The sequence below is a fragment of the Hyaena hyaena genome, unplaced genomic scaffold (genome assembly GCF_003009895.1).
Source record: "Hyaena hyaena isolate Hyena2069 unplaced genomic scaffold, ASM300989v1 scaffold_1265, whole genome shotgun sequence".
NCBI classification, from domain to species: domain Eukaryota; kingdom Metazoa; phylum Chordata; class Mammalia; order Carnivora; family Hyaenidae; genus Hyaena; species Hyaena hyaena.
The window spans coordinates 440,108-459,633 of record NW_024081897.1 but is presented as its reverse complement, the minus strand read 5'-3'; the positions used below and the strand labels follow the sequence as shown (position 1 = coordinate 459,633).

At 38.4% G+C, this 19,526-nt stretch overlaps 1 pseudogene; it reads left to right on the top strand.

Moving 5' to 3' along the window:
• Positions 1-11,133: 11,133 nt before the first annotated feature.
• Positions 11,134-18,350, top strand: LOC120224839 (annotated as a pseudogene).
• The last annotated feature ends 1,176 nt before the right edge of the window (positions 18,351-19,526 follow it).

Below are 19,526 nucleotides of genomic sequence, written 5' to 3'. Positions count from 1 at the left end.
AGATAAATATCCATTATGAACATCCAAAAATTGATGTGAGGACTGAGAGGCCAAATTGTATAACTAGAGGGAGAGAAAAGGCCACATTGTGGAAGGTAGAAGGTATGGAGATATGATTTTGGGGAGAAAAGAATCATGGGTGCTGTGGAGGGGAGGGGGCCCTGATTATGGACAGAGGATAGAGACACAAAGAGAGAGAGAGAGCAAACAATGCACAGGGGATCGCACAAGAAAAACACTTCTCCAAAATCATTGACTGGAAAAATGAGAGGGGCTGATTATTTTGAGTTTTTACAACTAGTGGGGCTCAAAGACTGAAGTTTTAGAAGTCTGTGCCATAGCCAGTGTGGAGCCCAGTGGATATAGTGGTGCTTCTGTGGGGAAGGAAGGCAGAGGCCTGGGAGTGGAGGTGTGATTTGAGGATCTCCTAGGACACACTGAGAGAGAAGGTTCTCCCTTCTTGGAGTGCATCTGGACAAGATGGCACCCTATCTCAGGGGACAAAAGAGTCAGCAAGTGCTATTGTGCTACCACCCCAGTTCCTTAGCATAGGGACAGAGACACGTGCTGAGGGCAGCTAACCTAGACAACGGCTTTTTGCTATACCTTACTCTAAACTCCAAGCTCCTGCATATTGGTGTAACTGCCCTTCTGGACAGACTGCCACCAGCCCCAGCATGCAAGACCCTCCCCAGAGAGTCAGTGTGGGTCTGTGCCATGCCAGATCCATAAAGTTCAGAGTTCTGAAACTCAGCTTGTGTGCCTGAGATAGAACACAGTGCACTATGCTGCTGGGAGGGCAGATGGCCCAGACACAGACAGGGTGAAGGCAGGGAACTGAGGGATGCCTGGAACACATGAGGGAAGGGAGATTGTTTGCTCTTCTGTGAGGGCTTCCAGAACAGTGGAAGCATAAACTCCCCTCTCTGAGTTGAGAGAGTTGGCTGATGCCATTTTTCTCCCCCACCCACCAGCACTGACAGACTTCACTGAGTATCACAGTGCCCACAGTGGATGCTGGAGCCATCTACACAAAGTCCCATTCCACTATGCTCTGCAAGTGCTTCTTTACATGAGCAAGTGTGCCAAGAGCCAGAGCAACAGGCCCTTCCCCAGAAGACCAGCACAAATATCCCTGCACACATCAAGTCTACTGACCACAGAGTGCTGCAAAGCTTCTGCATTAGTGTAAATAGGGCCAGGCTCTTTTAACAAGCAGACCAGAGCACACCTAGTTAAAACTCACTACACCCTGCACAAGGTCCAAACAGAATATGCAATGGAAAAAAGACGGTCTCTTCAACAAATGGTGCTGGGAGAACTGGATAGCAACATGCAGAAGAATGAAACTGGACCACTTTCTTACATCATAAACACACAAAAAAATTTCAAAATGGATGAAAGACCTAAATGTGAGATAGGAAACCATCAAAATCCTTGAGGAGAACACAGGCAGCAACCTCTTTGATCTTGGCTACAACAACTTTTTACTAGATACTTCTCCTGAGGAAAGAGAAACAAAAGCAAAAGTGAACTATTAGGACTTCGACAAGATAAAAATCTTCTGCACAGCGAAGGAACCAATCAATAAACTAACAGGCAACATTCAGAATGGGAGAAGATATTTGCAAATGACATATCTGATGAAGGGTTAGTATCCAAAATCTATGAAGAATTTATCAAACTCAACATCAAAAAAACTCACAAATCATCCAGTGAAGAAATGGGCAGAAGACATGCATAGACACTTTTCCAAAGAAGACATTCAGATGATAAGAGACACGTGAAAAGATGCTCAACATCACTCAACATGAGGGAAATAGAAATCAAAATCACAATGAGATACCATCTCACACTTGTCAGAATGGGTAGAATTAACAACACAGGAGACAACAGATGTTGGTAAGGATGTGAGAAAGGGGAATTCTCTTACACTGTTGGTGGGAATGCAAACTGGTGCAGCTACTCTGGAAAACAGTAGGGAGATTCCTCAAAAAGTTACAAATAGAACTACCTTGTGACCAGCAATTGTACTATTAGGTACTTACCCAAAGAATACACAAATACTGTTTCAAAGGGCACTTGCACCCCAATGTTTATAACAGTACTATCAACAGTAGCCAAATTATGGAAAGAACCCAAATGTCCATTAGTTAATGAATGGATAAAGAAGTTGTGGTGTATATACACAATGGAATATTATTCAACCATCAAAAAGAATGAAATCTTGCCATTTGTAATGACATGGATGGAGCTAGAGTGTATTAGGCCAAATGAAATAAGTCAGTCAGAGAAAGACAATTACCATATAATTTCACTTATATGTAGAATGTAAGAAACAAAACAGATGAATGTAGGGGGAAAAAAAAGAGGATGACAAACCATAAGAGGGACTCTTAACTAGAGAGAACAGACTGAGTGTTGCTAGAGGGGAGGTGGTAGGGGATGGGCTAAATGGGTGATGGGTTATTGAGGAAGGCACTTGTGATGAGCACTGGGTGATATATATATATATATGATGAATCAGTAAATTGTACTCCTGAAACTAATATTATACTATATGTTAACTAACTAGAATTTAAAAACTTGAAACATTACAGAAAAGAAAATAAATGGCATAATATGACTCATATAAATAAAACTGCTAAAAATTTTTTAATGTTTTTTATTTATATTTGAGAGTCAGAGAGAATCAGCGTGAGCAGGGGAGGGTCAGAGAGAGGGAGACACAGAATCTGAAGCAGGCTCCAGGCTCTAAGCTAGCTGTCAGCACAGAGCCTGACGCAGGGCTCGAACCCACGAACCATGAGATCATGATCTGAGCTGAAGTCGGATGCTTAACCTACTGAGCCACCCAGGTGTCCCATAAACTGCTAAAATTTTTTTAAAAAGAAAAAGAGTAAATACAATGTAGACCCTGAAACTATATCAATAAACTTTTTGCACCCTTAAATTATAGGTAGGTTAGGTAAATTATAATTTTTAAAAATATCTGAAGTTATCTAGTATTTTTATCCTCTTCTCAAACCCAAGAATCTAAATATACATTAAGTATAGGTTGAATATCTATTTTCCAGCACCTTGGGGTTTTTTTTTTTTTTTTTTTTGGTTGCCAACTTATCTGAGTATAGTATTCTAAACTATAGAAAGTTCCCTCATTACACTGAAATTATTTCTGTTGTTTAATGGCATCTATTGTTGCTGGTGAGAAATCTGCTTCGTCTAATCTTTAATTACCATTTTTGTTGGGAATATATCTTTTCTCCTGATACCTGATACAAGTGTCTCTTAATTCTTGATTTTTCCTAGTTTTACTATGATGGATCTAAGTATGAATATGTTTTCAATAATCCTTCTTGGTTCTTAGAGTTCACCTTTAATTTGAGGATGCATATCTTTATTCAATTTTCAAAAATTTTTAATTTTTTTCTCTTTATTACATTTTTGTGATTCTGTTTTTTCCTTTTGGAAGTCTAATTTGCCTTTTAGTCTATCCTATACATTTCTTAAAATATAATTTTTTTATCTAAATTGGGGCATACTTGAGAGTTAAAAGGAATGCCGCTGATAATTACATCATTTAACTTTTTTTTCAGATTTTATTCCTTATGCTGTGATCTGGGTGAATCCTCAGTAATACTTTCCAATTTATTATTTCTCTTTTATACTCTCTGCTCCAAAGTTTACCAAATCTTTAGAATTTTTATTTCAGTCAATAGATTTTTAATTTCCAGTATGTCTAGTTCTTGTACTTTTAATTTACCTGACTTGTTTCATATCTGTTTTTTACTGTTTTTATATAATTTTTAATGTAAGATATATATAATTTTCATTTTAATCTTTAAGCATTTGAAGCATGTGTATTCTAAAGTTTTGGCTAGACAGTTTCACAAAATTTTACCTGGAATAAAATTTTGTTACAATGGTTGATTTTTGGCTAGGTTATATTCACAGTATTAGAATTCTACTATTGTTTTGAAATTTTGTTTTGTAGACTCATTTTGAATGAGCTATCCACCCCTCTTTCTTCTTTTTCCTCACACTTCTCTGTCCAGGGGTTTTGCAGCTTTGCTCTCTCAACTTCCTGAGCCTCAGCTTTAGCCCAGATACTGTATAGAATTGCAGAACACCTGCCTGTGGTCTCGGTAGGGACAGGATATCAGGTCTCAGGCCATGGGCATTTGGCCCCGTTCCTCAGGTGCATGGAGTGTTTGGTGCTCCTGCTTCTGAAGCAGTCTATAGTCATCACCCCAGGTAGCGGCAGAGGCGGCGGGGGGGCGGGGGGGGGGTGGTGGCTGCATTATTTCCAACCTCTGCTCACCAGGAGCCTCACCTTGTTCGGGTTTTCAAACCTGGCTCCAGTCTTCCGATTTCCATGGAGCACCTTCAGTTTTCCTTCCCTGAATTGCCAGCTGCAACTGCCTGCTTCAGGACTAGAGCTCAGCATGCCTGTGACCTTGGATCTACCCAGCTCTGTGTTTCTTTTCTATTTCTGTACACAGCATGCTTAACAGGTTTTGAACCTGTGTTTTAGGTTTTTCCTTTTATATCTTTATATACTTTTGCTATGTATTGGATCCAGGGGGTACATTAAAGCAGGAACTAACTGTTCTATTTTGACCAGAGTAGATACAATTTTAAAATAAAGAAGTACATTGTATTTTTCTTAAGCTGAAACAGGTGATGGTAAAATATCCAGATTTACCAAATTTGGAGAACATTCCAAGGCATATATATTCTTTGTATAAGTCTCTGAAACATTTTTTTTAAATGTGCAATGGTAGTACTAAATGGGATGAATAGAACCTTTTGTCCGTTGGATTGTTTAAAATATTTTTTGTCAAATTGCAGTTATTTCCTTCCTAAATTACATCACGTGGAAATCCTTTCCGTCAGTGGGAGCACTTTCTGGTGCTATATGACATTGTGACTTGTCTAGATTGAAACGAGACCTATTTTACTCAGTTAAAAAAGACAAAAGATTATCATGTAAAATAATTATGAACTCTGCAGAGAAAAAGAAAAGAAAGAAGGAAGGGAAAAAAAGCACATTCACTCCAGTGTTTTGAATCGTGCCTGGCCCTTAGTAAATATTTGTGGAAAAAAAATGAAAAGATAAGTATCTGAGTCTCATTGCTGGTTAGTACTATGGAGTCAAGGGAGTCGGGTAGGGAACAGCCCTCGGATGGGACAGAGATAAGCACAGCATCAGGGCTCACAGATCTAAGGTAATGGATCAGGTTAGAGTGAGAGGTGAAGTGAAACACAGAGTTAGTGTAATTGTCAGGCTGTTTGTTGTTTTATAACCTGGTTGTAAAAAAAAAGTGATTTTTTTATTTTGACATTTTTATGCGGTTGTGAGTTTTCTGAGTCACATCAAAACCGTTATGTCAACTCAGCCATGTCTAAATGTCCTGCTTCCCATTTTGAGTCTATTTTCCTGAGCTCTACTCGTCACTCAGAGGTGAGGAGACAGGCCACAGTGTGAAGTTATATATAGATATCCTCCACACTGTGAGGGGAACACATTTGGAGGAAAGAAGTACATGAGTCATCCCCCGGCTGCAGTTTCTGGACTGTGGAACCTAAGGAGAAGGTCCATTCAAGGCTGTATTGAATGAACAGCAGTTTCTAGCAACATAACTTTACCAATCTTTATCTCAGACAAGCCAAGCCCCTAGAGGAGAAACAAGAAAATAGGTCGGGTCTTAAGGAATCAGCCATAAGGAGTAACTACTGTTGAGTCACTGTAGCCTCAGCTCCAGCTCTGCTACCAGTTAGCCCCAGTGCACAACAGCCCTGGGTCTTCAGCTTCTGAACTGCCATGTGGGAAGCAAGTAGGACCTCTCTTTGAATTACTTATACCCAAGACCCACTCCCAAGAGCAGAACTCTTCAATAACTATGGGCTCAACAACTTTATCATATTAAAGGAAACTATGGTATGTGTAAATATTGTCATGGACAGGTCTCATTTAGCAGTACAGGGTTTTCTCCACGTCATTGCATATTCTAAGTGACAACATACTCTACAGATGAATGTAAATATATTCCCTTTAATTCCTCCTAGGCTGACACTTACTCTCAACTTACTGGCCAAACACTGGTGATGATAGTAAAGAGAACTTTGAGCAATCTCCTGAATAGGTGGGGAAACTAGTTCCAGCAGGTTCAAATGACTCCTACTTCTTAAACTGGTTTCTAGGGACTCAAAATCTATATAAACACTGTGAGGAAGCTGGACCAAGGCTAACCAATTAGAATTAAAGACTGTACAAGAAAGATGGGGAGGGGAGTTACACCACAAATTCTCATGTCTCTTGGCTTTATTGCCATAGCATTTAAAAAGGGTCATAGTTGCTTCTTTAATTTCCGTGTCATTGAAAAGGATCAGCCAGGGCAATAGTTTATGCATCCCTGTGATTCATATATTATCTCAACAGGGAGGCAAAGCATTTATGTTTGTTTAGTGCTTTGTGCATGGGATTTTCCTTCCACTATCTCATTTTACCTTCACAGTAATGCTTTGAGACACAGCTTATCTTTTTACCTATAAAGAAATTATAGATGGGAGGTAAATAATTGGCCAAGGCCATCAGCTTTAAGTGCAAGAGCTAGTACTGAAACTAAGGAAGGTCATACAGGATAATGGGTAAGAGGGTGGAGTGTTGAACCCAGCTTTCCATTTAGTCACTTCTGTGTGGCTTTTGTCAAGCTGCTCAACTTAACTGTGCCTCAGTTAACTCAATTTTATATTGAAATAATCATCATACCTCCTCCTGAGGTTGTTAGAAGTTAAGAATTTACAGCATAGTTTGACACATAGGCATTTTTGCTTATAACTGGTGGGAGTATAAACTGGTATTTCCTCTTTGGGAAGGCAATTTGGTATTTGCTTAAATGGGAAGTCTAATACATCATCATTATGATTGAGAAATATATGAAAAAAAATGTATCCTCCAGATATACTCACACATATGCATAAAAGTATTTATATAGGATGTTCATTTTGGCACCATTAGGAATAGCAAAGGTTGGGAAAACAGAAACGTTAATTAGGAACAGATTATATTAAGATACACAAAATGTACTGTATGACGTCCAAGATAGATTGCTAACCAAAAAAAAAGGTGGCATATTAGTTTACAATTCTGCCATTTGGATTTAAGAGTGTGCATATGTAATACAAATATCAATACTTATACGTACATTATATACAAAGAGCTCTTTACCATTGGTAGGTTTTGGAAAAGGAGGTTGAAGAGTTCATTTTTTATGCAATTTTTTAATACAATGGAACCAATGTTTTAAAATACTACAGTATTGCATTATTGAACTAATGATAATTATTACTCATCTGCAGTTGGATTGACTTAATCCCCCAACCCTGGTAGGTAAGACCCTTTTAGTAAAATGTAGTGGCTTGTAAGAACCAGACTGTCCATGAAGAGCAGCTATAATTACATCTGAGATCCAGAGGATGCCTCTGGGAATCAAATATTGGAACCCACTATACTTTTGTCAGCACAATTAGGATTTAAAATAAGCATCTAGAACACATTTCTGTATGTCTTTCATATCTTATGACTCTCCTTCCTAAATTCTACTATTCCGCTTCATCTCTGGATTAGTCAGCTCAGACTGCTATAACAAAATACCATGACTGGGTGTCTTAAACAGCAGGAATTTATTTGTCACAGTTCTGGAGGCTAGCAAGTCCAAGATTAAGGTGCTGGCGAACTTAGCTTCCTGAATTCTCTGGTGAGGGCCCTTTTTCTGTCTTGCAGATGGCTGCCCTCTCACTATTTTACGTGGGATGGGGTTAGAGGAAACTCTCTCCTGTCTTCTTTTAAGGGCACTAATCCCATCAAGGGGCTACACACCCTCATGACCTGATCTAAACTTGATTACTCACCAAGGGTCACAGCTCCAAATACCATCACACTGGGAGTTAGAGCTTCAAGAGAAAAGAGTTTTGTGGGGACACAATTCAGCCTATAGCACTTTTACTTGAGCTAAAATATCAAGCTTATTAAGTTTTAAATAGGATACTGTCTTACCAGCTTATGGTTTTCTAAAATTTATAAAATTTCCTTAAGTAGCCATACAGAATGCCTGAAATCCAGGTCAACTGCCTAGAGTACATAGTCTTAAACAATATGTGCTTAAATGGTACATATTGAAACTCTGGTAGAGAGGTGGTTAAGACAGATTGTCTCAGGTTATGCATCTATTCACTACCGTATATACTCCAAATTCTCCTAATGTCTTTTCCTTAACAACACCTTCCCTGATACTGGATCAAAACAAAAGGACATCCTCCACCCCTTTAACTCCTGATAGGTGCTAAGAAGAAAATTAACACAGCTATATCACAATTTGTGACTATCCTATTTTTATACCTTTTTTTTTTTTTTACTTTATTTTCTGACTCTTTTACGAAATGTAAACTCCATGAAGGCCAGGACTATGGCCATTTTGTTCACAGATGTGTCCCCAAAGCCAGCACAAATACTGGCTAAATATGAACCAATGTTCTTGGATCCAGTTAGATCATAAGAAGTCTCCATTTCCAGACAGTGACATACTTGCCATTGCTTTTGTAGAACTGTCTCTCAGTTATTGGCCATGGAATTCTATCTTAGGTTACTTTCAAAACGAACCACATACATTTAATTTATCTATTCATTGTGAAACCAATATCGATGTTGTTTTTGATATCTTATTCCCTCTATGGTCACATAGGAGACAGGTCTCTCCCAGGAAAATTTTATCCCCCAAATATTTGTAGGTGATTATTTTAGATTATAAATCATAAAACACTCATTAAATATTATTAAGTTTCTATCTTCATCATGGCGGGGAGTAAACTCCAGGGTTTTTGCTCAAACATAGCCACCCTGTGAACTCTTATTGTAGGCCTCCCTCTCCCACTTTTGGTACTGTTTTATGAGTCTTATTGTAAATATCTCCTCCTTCTCTGTTTGAATAATTCATCTCAAACACTTTCTATATGAAATAAAATGTAAGTACATTAAATTGATGAAAATAAGTTATATTGGTTTTATTTGTGTTATCATTTTCCCCTTTAGTAAAAAAGAAAATCTAGTAAGGTCTTTACTGCTAAGATTTGAGTCTATGACATATTTTGGTTTCTGGCTCAATACTACCAGCATCTGGTCTCTCTCTGTCCTTACTCTTTTCCCTTTTTTCTCCTGTTCCCTCCCACCAAAATGCTGTCACCAAAGACATCTTTCTTTCCCATTATACCACCATGACTGCCACCTCCTCTATCATGAACTGTCCCCTAAGATCCTACAGTGTACCGTGTGCACTTGCTTTCTTGGCTTGTGCCTGCTTCTTCTTTGTTGTATTTCTAGCATCCTCTTGGTTTCATCTTCTCTACTTTACAATACCTCTAATGCTTCTGTAACACAAACTGTTACCAATATAAAATCCATGTCATTTATTTCTTCTGTAATAACCCTTGAAATCCATTTACTGATAAAAATAATTTTAAACCTAAGGAATAATACTCATCTATCACTATCCAGATTGTCTCTATTCGTAGATTAGATTACAAATACAGTGCTTTATTTTATTGTGTTGATAAATAGTCCTATGTAATTATAAATAAAACATTAGAAGTAGTCCCTTAACCTTCTCTTACCCTAACCAAAAATATGATTTTATATTATTTAATATGTAGCATATACATACTGCATAGCATGAGTACACACACACATAGACACTTTCCTCAAAGTCCTTTCAGAATGATGTAACATAATAAATCTACCAGAAGACAAAATTAGGATAATTAGAGGCAACTAGAAAACTGGAAAAACAAAGCATTAATTTAGCAACTGATTAACTACTTTTCTGTTAAGTAGAAGGTAAGAATCCAAGAACTAAACAAAGAACTGTGAATCTTTGACATTAAGTTCCCTCAGGTGTACAGGTATTAAAATGAATTATAATTGAGCATAGTGTTCCAAATTCATTACTTAGCACATAACATAGCAGGTACTAAATTGAAGAATGAAACAAAAGAAGATATCATATGAAGATAACTAAAATCTTGTTTTTCATATAGACCCTGTTTTTCATATAAATTGTTTAGTAGAACTTGCTTAACTAGGAGTGTGGAAGAAAACTGCAAAGTGTCTTTACTTTAGACATGGTTGTATTCACCGACATGCTTCAACCTGGTAATAAATCAGCCTGGGAGCCTTTTACATAAAGGGATGTCAGTATAAATTAGCTTTTACATTTTATCTTAAGTAGTATCATCATAAAATATTTAATCAAGACACTAAAGCTGTCAAAATAGGTAGATAATTTGAGACCTGGTGTGTTAAAAAAAAATCCAAATCTTTCATGTTGGGATTTTTCTTAGTTACATAATAAATTTTGATCTGTGACTTTACCAGAACTTGCCACAGTAACAACAATAGATAACTTGTTTACAAATTATAACTATAACAAATGTTTGGCAAGCAGAGATGCTAATTAAATACTTTGTTAGAAACTAACAAAAGCAGACTAAATTTAAAGAAAATAACATACCAAAATCCTTTTTCCTATTTTGTTCTGCAACAACAAAAAATATTCTTACCATATAGATGGTTTTCTATTCTTTCTTTTTTATTTAGGTTACCTTTCCATATATTTTTCAATTGTTTCATGGATTTGAATAAGAATAAGAATGGTAATTTGACTTTACATACAAGATCACAACTGATCTTTTCCACACTCATTAGGCAGGGAGAGAAGGAAACAGATAAACTGAGGCCTAGAAGGGTCACTGGGTGTCCCTTCTGTCCTGGCTTCATATACTTCGGAAGGCAGCAAGCCTCATCTTTTGGCCACTTGTCAGGATTACCATCTTGCCTCTTCCTAGTGGAGGATCCTTGTTTTCCTTTTCACTGGCTCTTTGACTCACAGGCTGCACCAGTTAACTGTTTCCTGCCTGGGGCTCTTCTTGCCTTCTCTGACTGTGTTAGCTCTGCATTTCTGACTATGATCTTTGATTTTAATGTGTGTTCTTTGCCTCCATGCAACCAACCACAGAGGTTCTGAAAGCCAAGTTCCTTGAGCCTATGTCAGCCAGGTCAGCTCTGTGCAGCCTCTGACCATGAGAGGAAGATCAGATTTCCTGCCAGGGAGCAATGAAGTCTGGATGATGATGCCAATGAACACACTTTTGGAAAATGCCATTCAAATTGTTGAAAGTGACAACCATCACAAATTCTTGACTATTTTCAGTCATTACCAGCCTGGCTACATTGATCAGACAAACATAGTGAAGGTAGATCTGTGAACCCCTCTTACTTTTTAACACTGAAGTAATAAATTCCCCAGGTATAGACTTCAAACAACATCTGTTGACTTAGAGAAGAAATGCTTCAAGGATGAATTCTTTTCCTAAAGTTGGTTGTCTTTTCAACAGATGATACATCTGAAACAATAGGTAGGGAGCAGGTGTGGGATAGTCTGAGTCCTAGCTTTCATTTGGCAAAACTCTGACTACAGAGTGAAGCCATTAAAGATGTTGTCAGTGAGATTGATGATGTTATATATTTTGAAATTGCCCTTGACAAATTATATAAAATGTACATTCCTTCTCCAAAGACACATCACGAAATGTAGCAAAATGTAACACCTAATACACCCTTTTTCAGGGGCAAGGATTTTATTCGTTCACTGAGGCATATTCGATTGAGTGTGGACAGGTTCTGAAATAATTCTACTAAAATATGTCATTGTAAATGGTTGAGAGTCAAATGGGAAAAGAAGCATGAATGATTTAAGAGGGGGCTATTTAAATAACACATGATCCTCCTCCAGTGTACCATTTCCCTTCCATACTGGAGTAGGGAAGGGGTCCTTGCAGAAGCAGGTCCCAAGGGTTGTGAGATCATGGATAATAAACCTGCCTCCAGAGTGCCTGCCAGTCCATGTGTTGATCTGAGCTTCTTTTATTTATTTATTTTTTTAATGTTTTTATTTATTTCTAGGAGAGAGAGAGAGAGACAGCGTGAGCAGGGGAGGGTCAGAGAGAGAGGGAGATACAGACTCTGAAATAGGCTCCAGGCTCTAGCTGGCAGTCAGCACAGAGCTTGACACGGGGCTCGAACCCACGAACCGCGAGATCATGACCTAAGCGAAAGTCGGACGCTTAACCGACTAAGCCACCCAGGTGCCCCGTTTTTTTATTTATTTATTTATTTTTAAAAAATATTTTTATTTATTTCTAGGAGAGAGAGAGAGAGAGAGACAGCGTTTTATTTATTTATTTTTTAAAATATTTTTATTTCTAGGAGAGTGATCTGAGCTTCTTTTTTTTTTTTTTTTTAAATGTTTTATTTATTTCTAGGAGAGAGAGAGAGAGACAGCGTGAGCAGGGGAGGGTCAGAGAGAGAGGGAGTCACAGACTGAAACAGGCTCCAGGCTCCGAGCTGGCAGTCAGCACAGAGCCCGACGCGGGGCTCGAACCCACGAACCGTGAGATCATGACCCAAGCGAAAGTCGGACGCTTAACCAACTAAGCCACCCAGGCGCCCCGATCTGAGCTTCTTAAGCAGGAGTGATTTGCCTTGTTATGAGAAGAAATCAGAGGCACATCTTCCTAAACGGACTGGGTCACATTTCACCTCCCCTGCTTCCAACAGTTGGTAACTTAAAATATTATTTTGTATTAAAAGAGAAACAGAGGGGGCACCTGGGTGGCTCAGTCGGTTAAGTGTCTGACTTCAGCTCAGGTCATGATCTCACAGTTCATGAGCTGGAGCCCCATGTCAGGCTCTGTGCTGACAGCTCAGAGCCTGGAGCCTGCTTCAGATCCTGTGTCTCCCTCTCTCTCTGCCCCTTGCCTGCTCGCACTCTCTCTCTCAAAAATTAAAAAAAAAAAAACACATTTAAAAAAACTTTTAAGAGAAACATATATACAATATATAATTTTAAATTTCCATGTACTTTTAAAGAATAGGGGTGCTTGGGTGGCTCTGTCATTTGAGCATCTCACTTCAGCTCATGATCCCACAGTTCGTGAGTTCGAGCCCCACATCAGGCTCTGTGCTGACAGCTCAGAGCCTGGAGCCTGCTTTGGATTCTGTGTTTCCTTCTCTCTCTGCCCCTCCCTTTCTCATAGTCTGTCTCTTGGTGTCTCAAAAATAAATAAACAATAAAAAAATTGTTTAATTAAAAAATAAAACAAAGAATAATATTCAAAGAAATATTGTGCTTGTATTGATTGACCATCCCTCCAACTAATGGGATGTATTTACCTTTGACTTAAGGATACTTACATAGACATGCTGAAAAAGAATGGAAAGATATCAAAAAACGGTATCTATGTATGGACTCAGAACAGACAGGTAAAGCACAATCTTAGGAAGACTAGAGCAACTCTAGAGACCAAGACTGAAATTCATGCAAGGCTGAATAAATAGGCTAGTTCTCTTCCGTATTTTCTACCTGCTTCCTTTCCTTAGAACTGAAGCAGAGAGTCATGGAGTCTCAGGGTTCAGAGAGACTTTTTAGGGCCATTAAATCCAATCTTCTTATTACATAAACGTTCCACAAGAGTCTTAAGAAGTGGTTTTCAAGTATCTTCTGGAATACTTTCAAAGACAAAAACCTCATTACTATTTAAGGAAGCTCTTTCTACCTTCCAAGAATGGGGATTGTTTAGAAGTACATGGTTGGTTGAACACTGCTTTCTAAAGTCAGGTAGCAAGAAGGAAAATGGGCCATAGAAACCTATGTACCCTGCCTTCTCATTCAGTGCTTTTTTCACAAAACTTTAGTAGAAATACTTGATTATAAATTGGTCTAAAGGAAACTGAGTTGGCAGCTTTAAGGGAGGTCCTAATTCAAGCCAGAGGGAAAAGAACAAATGACATCATAGGAAGTTATGAAACCTAATTCAGTAGAGAAACAGAGAATTGACCACAGCCTCAGACAACTTACTCCTTATCACAACTTACTAGTGAGTGATAGGTCTTTTTTTACTGAAGAATGTCTCCTCCTTTGTTCTTCATTTTCCTCTCCTAGGTTCTAGAGTTTGCAGGTGGCCCAGATGTATACCACTATCTAGTTGCAGGGAAGGGGGTATAATATTTGGAAGCTATTGTCCTATTTTTGAATCAACAAATTAAAAATTCTATAATATATCGCAAGCAATTCTAGCATTCCACAAAAAAATTCTATAAAAATATCTACAAAAATTCTACAAAAAACAAAAATCACAGAAAATCTATCATTACCCTCAATTCTAGAAAGTAAACTGCATGTCACTTTTAAATAAAAATAAAAAGAACTTAGGACATTATTTAAGTAATAAAAGCACTGCACTTATAATTAAGCCATGGATTTTTCTCTCTTAAAAGTGCAGAACTTCTTGTAAAGATTTTGTTATAAACAAATTATACATTTGTTTCATGATAGCCACCACTCTAAGATATCATCACCAGTCCTTTTTAATGCCATATGAACTGGAAATCTATACAAAGATAGGCTATGTATGAAAGCCAATCAAATTTGGGGATCTACAGACTGACCTTTAGCTCCTGTTCCCCACCCACTAACGTGAAGGCTTATAGTGGAATGTGCCTGGGCCACACATGTGCATAGAATTCTCAGTCAAATCTCTTCCTATTAGCGACACTAAGGAGGAAAATCATCCTATTCAAACAACAGCAGAAGAAACTCCAGTGATCTAAGCCTTTTTAAAGCATGACTAGACATCCTAGGTTAAGGAGACATGTAAGAAAGACCACCAGCATTAAAGAGGACAAACAAAACAAAAACAGACCCATAGACCAATGGAACAGAATTGAGAACTCAGAAGTGGACCCAAAAGTATACAGCCAACTGATCTTTGACAAAGCAGGAAAGAATATCCAATGGAAAAAAGACAGCCTTTTTAACAGATGGTGTTGGGAGAACTGGACAGCAACATGCAGAAGAATGAAACTAGATCATTTTCTCACACCATGCACAAAAATCAACTCAAAATGGATAAAGGACCTGAACGTGAGACAGGAAACTATCAACACCCTAGAGGAGAAAGCAGGAAACAACCTCCTTGACCTCCACCGCAGCAACTTCTTACTTGACACATCCCCAAAAGCAAGGGAATCAAGAGCAAAAATAAACTGTTGGGACCTCATCAAGATTAAAAGCTTCTGCACAGCCAAGGAAACAACCCAGAAAATTAATAGGCAACCAACGGAATGGGAAAAGATAGTTGCAAATGACATATCAGATAAAGGGTTAATATCCAGAATCTATAAGGAACTCACCAAACTACATGTCCGAAAAACAAACAACCCAGTGAAGAAATGGGCAGAAGACATGAACAGACACTTCTCCAAAGAGGACATCCAGATGGCCAACAGACACATGAAATGATGCTCAGCATCCCTCCTCATCAGGGAAATACAAATCAAAACCACACTGAGATACCACCTCACGCCAGTCAGAGTGGCTAAAATGAGCAAATCAGAGAACTCTAGATGCTGGCGAGGATGTGGAGAAACTGGCACCCTCCTACACTGTTGGTGGGAATGTAAACTGGTACAGCCCCTCTGGAAAACAGTGTGGAGGTTCCTCAGGAAACTAACAATAGAACTCCCTTATGACCCAGCAATAGCACTGCTAGGAATTTACCCAAGGGATAAAGAAATGCTGAGGCATAGGAGCACATGTACCCCAATGTTCATAGCAGCACTCTCCACAATAGCTAAAACATGGAAAGAGCCTAAGTGTCCATCAACAGATGAATGGATCAAGAAGATGTGGTTTATCTATACCATGGAATACTACATGGCAATGAGAAAGAATGAAATCTGGCCATGTGTAGCAACATGGATGGACCTTGAGGGTGTTATGCTGAGCGAAATAAGTCAGGCAGAGAAGGACAAATATCATATGTGTGCACGTATAGGAGGATTAGGAGGAACTTGACGGAGGAACAAGGGGGAGAAGAAGGGCGGAAATGGTGTGGGAAAGGGAGAGAGGCAAACCATGAGAGACTCTTGAATGCTGACAAAAACTGAGGACTGATGGATGTGGGGGGGAGGGTGGGATGGGCATGGAGGAGGGCACTTTGGGGATGAGCACTGAGTGTTATGTAGAAACTAATTTGACAATAAACTATTTGTTAAAAAAATAAATAAATAAATGAAATGAAATGGAAAAAAAAAAAAAGGACAAACAAAGCCAATATACAAAACATTGACTTGAGGAACTAATAATAATCTGAGCTATAAACTATTTTGAATTTATGTATATAATAAGTTCACCATTCTAACAGCCTTAAGAGGTAGATACTGTATTACTCCATTTTGTGGATGAAGAAATTAAGGTACAGTGGAGCCACAGGCCTGGTCACACATGCAGGGAATAATCTGCTCCTTCTATGAAGTGCTGCCTATGTGAACCTCGAGGCCCACCTGGCTAGAGTGGCTCCAGTAACTCCAAGAGAAAAGATTTCAGAATGGAATTCAACCTTCTCAGCTTCAAAACAGAAAGCCAAAAACTGCTTGGAGTGAGAAAGCTAAACTCATGCTTAAAGCAGAAAAAAATTTTTAAGTCAAATTATTAGCAGGAGAAGATAAACACAGTCCTTTCTACAACCAAAAAGTAAAAAAGAAAGACTCTATTATTGAGCATAATATGGTGGAAGAATTGGAATATAAATTATTGGCAGGAAACTAGGAAGAGCAAAAATCTAGCAACAATTGGCCAAAATACATAATGATATAAACGGACTCTAGCATTAGTGAAAGGAAGTGAAAACCACACCTAATTTTATTGAAAAGTTCAGAGAAATCATGGAAACAGCTGAAAATGCAATGAACTCTCTTAAATAAGAACAGAGGTTGATATATGAAGAGCTTATTAAAGAAGAGAAAACAACTAATGACTTGAATGATGTATCCAGAAAACCTGACGCATGGGCTTTGGATCACTCAGAAACACACAGAGTTTTCACAGCCATGTCCTGCAAAGTTCCTGTAGACAAAGTACCACCACACGCTCTTGCAAGAGAAATGCAGATTCTGAAAAAATTCTTTCAGCAAACAGGAGGACTATGAGGGCACCGGTCCATTATGATTACCAGAACTTTGTAAAAGTGAGAAACAAACATAAACAGAAGGCAACATTAACGGGAGAAGTTCTTAGAACACTACTCTGAAAGAACACAGGATGAAGTGCAACAGCAGAAAAAAATATAGAAAAATTCCTGATTCTAAATGAAAGAAAAAAAGTCTGTTAAAACAATTGGAAAACTAAGGGGTGCCTGGGTAGCTCAGTTGGTTAAGCATCCGACTCTTGGTTTCAGCTCAGGTCATGATCTCATGGTTTGTGGGTTTGAGCCCCGCATCAGGCTATGTGCTGATAGCGTGGAGTCTCCTTGGGATTCTCTCTCTCTCTCCCTCTCTCTCTGCCCCTCCCTGGCTCACTCTCTCTGTCTCTCAAAATAAATAAATAAACTAAGAAAAAAAAAGAACTGGAAAACTCAAAATAGCAAAAAGGAAAATTTTCAAGTTAAAGACGGAGGACATACTTCTGCTTTTTCATAATAAACAAGAAGATGATGAAAGTAAAAAGAGGAACAAAGAAGAAACAAATTGTTAGTCTAAGCTTGCAAAAAACAGGAACAGGAAAGTATATAAAGGTCAATGAAATATATTTGTCATGTTTAGAAGAAGTTAAGAGAAAGAGAAAAATGTAGCAGAAAGAGCACAGATGTTCATTTAAACTAAAGTTACTATTAGAAAGTTACACCCAGGAGAAGAAAAAATAGAAAAACTTTTGAGGCTTGCAAAGGAGATATGGGCAAAGACAGAAAAAAGGAAAACTGCTGCTAGGTTTCAAGAAAGAGATTTACATAAACTTGAATAAAAATTTCTAGATAGTTAGGGCTATCTAACTCAGCCGGTTGAGTGTTGAACTCTTGATTTAAGTTCAAGTCATGATCCCAGGGTTGTTAGATCGAGCCTCACGTTGGGCTGTGCACTGAGTGTGAAGCCTGCTTTGGGTTCTCTCTCCCACTCTCTCTGTCCCTCTCCCCACTCACACTCGCTCACTCGTGCTCTCTTACTCTCTCTCAAATACAAAAAAAAAAAAAGAGAGAAATCTAGATAGACAAAGGAGGAGGAGAAGGCAGAAAACCAAGAAGACCAGAAAAATTAAGAGTGAAAACATGTTAGTAGACATCCCTGTAGGCTTTACAAACTTACCACAGGTTGGAAAGAATGGACCAGAGATATAGGACCAAGTTCGGGGTCACTTCTGCCTATTCCCCACTGGGTTATTCCAACTTAGAGACAGGGAGAATAGAGATAAAGAACTTCATATACAGTTGATCAGAATGTTAGCATATTCAATTATCTTGGAAATTTAGTGATTGAACACTTTTGTCACTAACCTAATCTATTAATTGATTCTTAGTCATATTATGTGAATTGCCAGGTATGAAGTTCCATAATGACGTTGTTAATATTTCTTGTTTCTATTAAGAAGGTATTTAATTTATATGTTAGCCTACTACTGATGTAAAAGCTATTGAAATAAGCTTACATTACAAATATTATTTAATGCACAGTAAGTGGAGAAGCTTTTTGCTTCTTTATGGAATAACTGCTATGCCCAGATCGCGAGTCCCCAGAGACCTCCAAGGAGCCTGCACAGATGCAAGAACAAAAGGGTCTTTATTACAAGCTCGAGCAGGGGCTCACCCGTCTTTCAGCACAGCAGCAGCAAAGTGAAGCCCCGAACAGTGGGGAGCAGGGTTTTATGGGGTAAGGGTGGGGGTGTTACCGTGCACACGTTGTATGTTTTGCATTATTACATAAGCACCAATCATAATTGTACAATACCCATAGTAACAGCGTAGTAACAGTTTTGACCATTCAGTATCTGCGAGGTGTCGGTTACTTTTGGCAGGACCCAATCATGACCTTTGAGAGTCTTTTAAAATGACCAATTATGAGGTGGGCTCAGGGAATCTATGTGGGGCTTATGCAAGCGGTGATTGATTGGCAAGTTTGTACAAAGTAACTGCCTGCAGTTCCCAGCCCTGACTTGTCTCCAAGACTACAGGAATGTTACACATTTCTTTTGATTGGCAGATCTGAGGGTGGTCTGAGGGTGGCTTCAGCTGAGGCTTTTCCTGGAACTGGGCTACGTGCAGTGTGAGGTTGTTTCTAATGGAGGACTTAATTTCAGGCTCCTCATAACAAAATTAGTTGGAACAATTTCAGAGTGGCATTTTTTTAAACTCAAAATTTGCAACTTTTAGAACTTGGAGATAAGTTAGCTTGAGAAACAAAAATGTTGTTTTTTTTCTAGAGGTATAAAATAAGTTCATAGTTTTTCTAAGTTTAAGGAATTGATAGTTTGGCAATTACTGTACTTTTGTATCATAACCATTTTATATTTGAAGCAAAAAAAAAAAAGCATAAAGAAAGAAAATGAGAAAGAAACTAAAACACAAAGTTCCCAAAGGACACAAAA